General features: G+C 42.2%; 1 long non-coding RNA gene across 1 annotated transcript; it reads left to right on the top strand.

The window, feature by feature from the left end:
* The first annotated feature begins 3446 nt into the window (after window positions 1-3446).
* On the top strand, window positions 3447-6237 carry LOC129165246 (uncharacterized). The gene is made up of 3 exons (XR_008564638.2): window positions 3447-4711; window positions 4944-5875; window positions 6007-6237. It is a non-coding gene; the product is annotated as an uncharacterized lncRNA (long non-coding RNA).
* The last annotated feature ends 1872 nt before the right edge of the window (window positions 6238-8109 follow it).

Genomic DNA, 8109 nt, shown 5'->3' with positions numbered 1-8109 from the left:
GACGGGCAGCGGTGGTCCGGAAGCGTGAGGTGAATTCGGCCACGGTCTGAGAGCCTTGTCGAAGCTGGAGCAGGCGTGTCTCATCTGCGACCTCGCTGCTGGGATGAACGAATGCCTTCTTCAGTTCTTTCACGAAGGCTTCATAGTCGTTGCAGACTGGGGACTTCTGATGGTACAGAGCAGCCGCCCATTCACCGGCTCGCCCAGTCAGCAGGGAGGTTAACAGAGCCACGCGAGAGCAGGAAGTCGGGTAGCGTGCCGGCTGACACTCATAAGTCATTGACAGAACGGCCAACATGCTCTCCGGGGAACCTTTAATCCCATCCCATTTCTCTGGGAGACTTAGATACGGCTCCACCACGTTAGGAGTGGCAGATGACTGTCGTTGGAGGGCTGAGGAGAGTTGGACTACCAGTTCGGTGACGGAATCGAGTTTGGATGCGAGGCGATCAGTAACAGCACGCAGCCGATTGTTCTCCACACGGAGTTGGGCGTTGTCCGCCTCCTGGCGTTCTACTCGGCTGAGTAGCTGCGCTACCTCAGCTCGCAGCTGTGCGATCTCCGCTGGGTCTACTCGGGACTCAGTCATCCTGTCAGGTTCGATGGGCTGAGCTGGAGTGGTTATGAGACCCAGGCGCGGAGAGAATGGTGGATGGAGACTGATATGTGGCAGCGTGGGAAGTTCTCCTCCCGTATGGTTCGTAGAGTTAGTGTCTTAGGTCTTAGAATGGCTTGGCATCTATCGTTAGATGATGACTGAGTGCCGGCTCCGCTGTGACAGGTCCTTAAATAGGCTCAGCGGGATGACGTCACCGGGAAGCGTCGGTGACAGGCATGCTGGGAACTGGAGTGCAGCGCCAGCCCGGCCCGCAGAGGAGGTTAAGAGGAGGAGTTCATGACACTATCTATCTATCTATATATCTATCTATCTATCCATCTATCTATCTATCTATCTATCTATCTATCTATCTATCTATCTATCTATCTATCTATCTATCTATCTATCTATCTATCTATCTATCTATCTATCTATCTATCTATCTATCTATCTATCTATCTATCTATCTATCTATCTATCTATCTATCTATCTATCTATCTATCATCTATCTATCTATCTATCATCTATCTATCTATCTATCTATCTATCTATCTATCTATCTATCTATCTATCTATCTATCTATCATCTATCTATCTATCTATCTATCTATCTATCTATCTATCTATCTATCTATCTATCTATCTATCTATCTATCTATCTATCTATCTATCTATCTGTCTATCTATCTATCCAGGGCCAGATTAAGACTTCGTTGTACCCTGGGCAACAATATTCAAGGGCCCCATCATCACGACCCAAGGATCACCAGAATATGGTCACATACAGAATATTTTACTGTAATATGCAGTAAATATACTCAATGCTTGAATGCCTGACATCACATAACCCGCTCAGGGTAACCTTTGACCCACCTTGTGTGGACTGACCAATGAGGAGAGGGTCTTAACTTGAGGCCCTCTCTTCATTGGTCAGTCTGCATGAGACTGACTCTCAACTGACGTTCAAAGTCATAGGCAGCGAAGCGTCTCTGTGCAGTGCAAAAGCCCGGGTGGACAGTTTGTTTAGTACAGGGTGATCATATTTCCATTTCCAAACAAGAGGACAGGGAATCTGTGCCTATGATGTCACACTATGGCAACGCCACACAAACCACGCTGGGACCCATTTTTTTGTAAGAACTAAATTAATATCAGATTCTGCCAATAAAAGGGCTCTAAAACATTTCATGTGTAAATATTTAGCATATGTATTGCAAAATATCATTTTTCTGCTTTAGTGCTGCAACAAGGTTTTATTAATAATAAATTATTATACCTTTTGTTTTACTTCAGCATCGGTAAGCTTCCTGTGCACAGATTATTAAGGGTGCTTGTTTCAGCTGTGAGATTAGACAATAGGATAAATGAAAAAATAAGTTGTCACACACTCCATGGAAACTTTCAGAGAATCCACAAATAGTGGCTTTCAAACGGTTTTGTTACTTTTTGCAAGTTTAGAAAAGAAGCAGATGAGACAGCATGTCTGATAATTTAGTTTTTCATCTGATAATAGTAGAACATGCCAGTAATGTCTGAGGGGCTTTTATAAACACTGTATAACTAACACTACTGGACAGGGTATGAATTACACAGAGGCTTCTGGGGAGCCCAGTTATGGGGTGGGGGTGGGGGGGTGGGGGTGGGGGGGTCATTTTGCCTTGGCCCCCAAAATGTCTTGAAACGGCCCTGGGTGTGTGACTGAGTTTTGAAGGTGATTTGAATTGTATCAGATGTATAAATATGACATGTGTATAACTTATTGTTTTATACAGGTAAAAACTTGTAGTGGAGATAAATCTACCTACATTTTACTTTTCCACACTTAGTTTTGTTTTCTTGTTTTTATTTAACTATTTTCCTGTCCAGTCTGTCTCTCATCTTCCTGCGTCTCCTCTAAACTCTCCAGAAAAAACTGCTGCCAGGATTCTTACTTTTTCACCTCATCAGTTACTTTTGAGCAGATCAAAGAGATCTCCTGACCGCAAAGCGGAGTGCGCCTTTCGATGCTGCGTCAGTGAGGTGAAATCACCGCAGCACCGCGCAGCACAGGTGATGAGCTGCGCAGCAACAGAGCGCTTCAGGCACAAATAAGACAGATAATAGAGAATATGTGCGGACATGAATGATCGTGTGCTAATTATAGTTTTTTGGTTGCGCCACATTGAGAATGGACCGTGCGCTGGAAGCAGCTGCCTGGAGCGCTGCGCAAGAACGTGCTGTGCCGCTCTCTGTGCTCTCTGCTCAGAAGCGTCCATAAATGATGTAATATAGATAGAAAACTTGTTTCCGGCTCCCCTGGATGTGTAAGATATACAGCTCCCCCATAATTCAATCCCTGCTCCTGGATGAAAAGCCGGACATTTTCATCAATACGACCGCGGACCCCCAGTCCGGACGCCCGGACAGAGAGTGAAAAGTGGACATGTCCGGGGAAAACCGGACATACGGTCACCCTAGTTTAATATAATGCGGGAGATTACAGACATGCCTACAGTATTTTGCTCGTGCGCTTGCTGCCCTGGGCCCCTTAGAGTTCGTGGGCCCTGGGCAATTGCCCAGTTGCCCATATGGTTAATCCGGCCTTGGCTAAATGGAGTGAACCACGTCTCTCAAACTTTGCATTTAGGTAGGGAATTGTCTTTAGAAGATGTTAAAACGTTTATTTAGCTTACTCACCTCAGACTGGAGCCCGCCATGGTGGGGGAGCAGAGTCGGTGGGCTGCATCTAATTCGTGGAAGAGCCACGGTGGGCACGGCCTCACTCTTCAAACGGAGACGTGCAGAATAACCCAGTTCAAACTCCATCATGTTGGCGAAGGAATAGCGGGTAAAATGCTGGTTGCAGACTACAGCACCAGGCGGGAGCTGACTGTTATCCTGTACACCGATTGCGCGCAACCACTGGCGCCTAATTTCTAAGTCCAGTGGAAAGGAGTGCAACCCCACAGAGCTACCACAACCAACTACACTACACCTTTTAACCATACTAACACTATATGTAACACTAAACCCGAATTATTTTCCTAATAAAACTAACAGCTAAACTAACTAAACTACAATATCTAACAGCCAAGCTGACACTAAATAAGTACTAACACTATATAGAGCACTAAACCCGAACTACTTTCCTAGTAACACTAAAAGCCAAACACTAACTAAACTACAATATCTAACAGCCAAGCTAACACTAAATAAGTATTTATAACACTAAAAGCTATGCTAAAGACTATAATATGCTAATGATATATGCTAATGCTGAACTACCGCTAACCGTCCTACACTCGCTTGCAAATCCAACTCCCAACTCGCCACAAGGCGTGGCCGAGACTCTCGTTGCTTTATAACTTTGGCACAAGAGCTGCTACGTAGTACTCTACTGGTTTACGTAGTATCTTACTCTTTAGCCATTGGCTAAAATTTATTCAAAATGTGTCAAATTCTGTGTTTTAAGCTGAAGGTGGCGCATTACTGTGGTTTTTTAGGCTGAATATTTAATTTTTAAAGAAAATGCACCAAAATGCTAAAATAATGAATACACACATTTAAAACACTATTAGACACTCATTTATACAGTTCATCAGCAAAAAAAAGTTAATTTAGACGTTACTTGCTCTTTAATACACACATATACATCGAAATTTTGTTAATGTTTTTATCATCAAATTAACTAGTGCTCAGTTGCACATATCTTGAACCGCAGAACGCTGTTTCTATTAATTTCACAGTATTTTAGTGTTGTAATTTTGTCCTTACTGTACGCTGTTGCTCCAGATTCTTTTCTTTAAATGTTATGTTTTTAGCTTTGTGTGGATAAGTCAAATTACACTTGAATCTCCTCACATAGCTTCATATATAGTGGAGGACTGCCTAAATTTTGCTGACTAACACAGATCTACCTTGTGATTCACAAAGTTTTTTTTCTCTACTGATTATGCTTCCTGGTGTAGATGTGTAAATGTAGAGCATCTGCGTTCCTATGAGCTGTCAGCCACATTGGGAAGCCTGTCTATGAATCTAAAGTCAGACTTCAATGATCCAACCCCACTCTCTGCACACAAGATTGATGGCATGCTGCTGTTGACCCCCAAGAGGTTCATACAAGTGAGACAGAAGTAAGACCACTGGTGAGTAATTCTCACAATCTGTATTTTTGATGGCACATTCTAAATAACATGACTATATATGTATGCATGTATATATGTATACAGATTTGTCTTTTAAAACTGTCGCTTTGGCACAGAGCTGTTATTCATGATTGTTAACATTCAAAAAACTTATGAAAGCCCTATGTTTTCTGTATTAAGGTGCTTTTAACTTAAATATCTCTTCATTTCTTTATTACAGTGATGGCGGCTGAAGCCCCACGAAACATGATCCTACGTGCTGTCGAATCTGACCGTGTAATTAAATTAAAACTTGACTCCCGTCCGGCCTCTTTTGATGAACTGATTAAGATTTTAAAAGAAAAACTGGAACTTGACTGTGATTTCAATTTGAAATACGAAGATCCAGACTTTGATGGAAGGCTCACTTGCCTTGTTGACATAGAGGAGTTACCACAAAAATCCTGTGTTCATATTTCCCTTACACAGGATTCCCGTTCTGTTGCATCAACTGATACCTTTTCAGATGTGTCATCCCCAGAGCGTCTAAGCAGATGGCCCCCAGGTCCTTTTCAGATTCCCAAATTTCCATTTGACATTGAGCTGACACTTAGAGATGGGAATACTGAATTTGAAAAGAATGAAAGACTTCAGTTGTCAAGAGACCAAAAACATGGTATTTTAGAGAATCTGGCATCTACCATATATACAGTAGGTTCAAGGCTTACCCTAGTGACAAAGAAATAGCAATGGTCTTGTGAGCAAACATCATGTTTAAAAGAAGCAGGATCTGACAGTGGTTGGAATGGATGGAAAAACAGCATCAAGTTCAAAAAGGAAAATTACAGGACTAAGAAGAGAAGAGCTGGATGTCAGGAGGTCTCCGTAAATGCTGGGAAAAGAAGCCAAAGAAACCCAGAGAATGAGCCTTCCCATTCAAACATCCAAGCGTGCAGAACTTCCTGCCTAACTTTCCTCAAGGAGAAGACCCCTCTAGTCTGGGCTGTATGAGGCAGGCTGTTGTTGAGGAAGTAAAGAAGACTGAGAGAAACATATGTGTTATTAGCCGGATGATGCAGACAACATTTGCCTTGAGACGACAGACGAGTCATGTCCTGCCCTCCTGTGAAAGAGCTGATGGACCTCTGGCCTGCTCTTCATATGCCAGCTGAGGTAATGTGGATCAGGTCTTTCATCTGGTTTTATCTTTGACCATGTTATTTCACATTGCGTGTAGCATTGCTGTATTTCATTCATCATAAATTAATAATTGTTTTTATTGTACTGTTCTTTCATTAATGCAGGTGTATGCAGAGTTTCAACGAATCGCAAACCAGAACCGTCCTAACACCTTTTATGCGCAGCTAGATCACCACACTCCTCATTTGATGGCCTTATTCATACAGAAAGCTTCCAAAACTGGAAAGACTGCAAATGCTTTGGCTGACATTGTCAAAGCCCATGATGCACAGGTGAATATACAATTTACAGGTAATGTCTTTATGCTATGAGTATTGGAGCCACTGAAGAAAAAAAAATAGAATTCTGAGAAAATAAGTCATAAATCTGAGTTTAATCTCAGAGTTCTGACTGGTACCTAAAAAAAAAGGAAATTCGGGAAGATTATGAGGGGGATCAGAATTCTGACTTAAATCTTAAAATTCAGGCTTTTATTTTTTTGTTTGTTTTGATTTGGGTTTTTTTAACAAAAAATTCCTAAATAGTTTTTTGTTTGTTTTGTTTTAGGTTTATGAAAAAAGTCAGAATTCTGACTTAAATCCCAGAATTTTGAAAATATCTGAATCTTTTTCTCAATTCTTTTTTTCTTCTTCAGTGACTCTAATACTCTTAGGCAATAAGGCAGTATTAGGGCCACTGAAGGAAACAATTGAATACTGAGATAAATGTCAGAATTCTGACTTTATTAATTTTATTTATTTTCAGAATTTTTTCTTCTTCAGTGGCCCTAATACCCCTCCGTATTATTTAATGTTAAACAATTCAAATTAACTTTTGAATTCAGCAGTTTATCATTGAATTTAGATGCAGATATCACTGTCTTGGAAAATTGGTCAGAGCAGTTTGGCATTAAGTTTGATTAGTAAACTTGACAGTATTTACACTCTTAATCTTCTTAGTAATTACATGATGTCCACACAAGGCGTTCCACTGTTCTCCATGCCCTTCCTGTCTATCTACGTGAGGAATCCTCTGGATTTTTGAGGACATGTGTGGTAAGTCCCAGTATTGTAAATTTGAACAATTCATTCTATTTATTTATGCATAAAGACAACACAAGGACAACACACATGAACATTTTGGAAAATGTGCCATTGTTTCAACTACAAACCTTTGGCAAGATGTTTAAGCCTGCCACACACGAGAGCAATCAGCTGAGCAAACGGCCTCGAATGACTGTTTGCTCAGCAGAATGCTTGCCATGTGCGCCTGATTTTCACTGAGTTTTCTGCCTCACGAGACGCTGAGGTGAATATCTGACCAGTTAGATATTTTCCGCCTCACAGGGGTAAAAACTCGCTGTGTGCGCACTACTGAGCTGCTGGTTGAGCTGAAATATTCTAGTGGCCAATCAAAGCACTTTCTCCGCTCACATGACCCCAAGATGTATTCAGATGCAGCCCCTTGCCCTGTCTGCGTGTCTGAAAAATAAACAAAACGGTACCTTGTGGATCGATGGGCCCACTGTTTCCATTACCCTTTCGGAAGGATTCTGGGTCTTCCAGGTGCATCTCCTGGAGTAAATTGGCATAAACTCCTTGCCTGGTCCATCTTTCCTGTTACCGTACCCATATTTTCCTAACCTTGAAATGCCGGTGGCGGCGACGTTTCATCAACAAAAAAAGGATAGGCATTTCCTCCGTTTCCAGCTCTGTCTGTTTTGTTTCTTTTCTGACATGCAGACAGGGGGCTGCCATCTTGGGGTCATGTGAGCGGAGAACGTGCTTTGGTTGGCCACTAGAATATTTCAGCTCAACCAGCAGCTCGGTAATGCGCACACGGCGAGTTTTTACCCCTGTGAGGCGGAAAATATCTTAACTGGTCAGATATTCACCTCAGTGTCTCGTGAGGCGGAAAACTCAGTGAAAATCAGGCGCACATGGCGAGGTATCTGCTGAGCAAGCGGTCATTCGAGGCCGTTTGCTCAGCAGATGGCACTCATGTGTGGCAGGCTTTAAGGCACTGAGAAAAATCAACAATCACTGCAAAGAATTCAAGCAGCTTTCATTAGCATAACACTGGCACACACTGGAGCCATCTCACTTTATTCGTAAATGAGAGCACAAAGCAACAGAATGAACGGGGGTAGGGCTGGGCGATATGGCCTAAAATCAATATCACCATATATTGAAGATCTCACCTCAATAACGATAAGTAGTCGATAACTA

Source organism: Nothobranchius furzeri, chromosome 2 (assembly GCF_043380555.1).
Source record: "Nothobranchius furzeri strain GRZ-AD chromosome 2, NfurGRZ-RIMD1, whole genome shotgun sequence".
NCBI lineage: Eukaryota > Metazoa > Chordata > Actinopteri > Cyprinodontiformes > Nothobranchiidae > Nothobranchius > Nothobranchius furzeri.
Note: the sequence above shows the minus strand (reverse complement) of the source record. Positions and strands in the feature narration are given on the sequence as shown.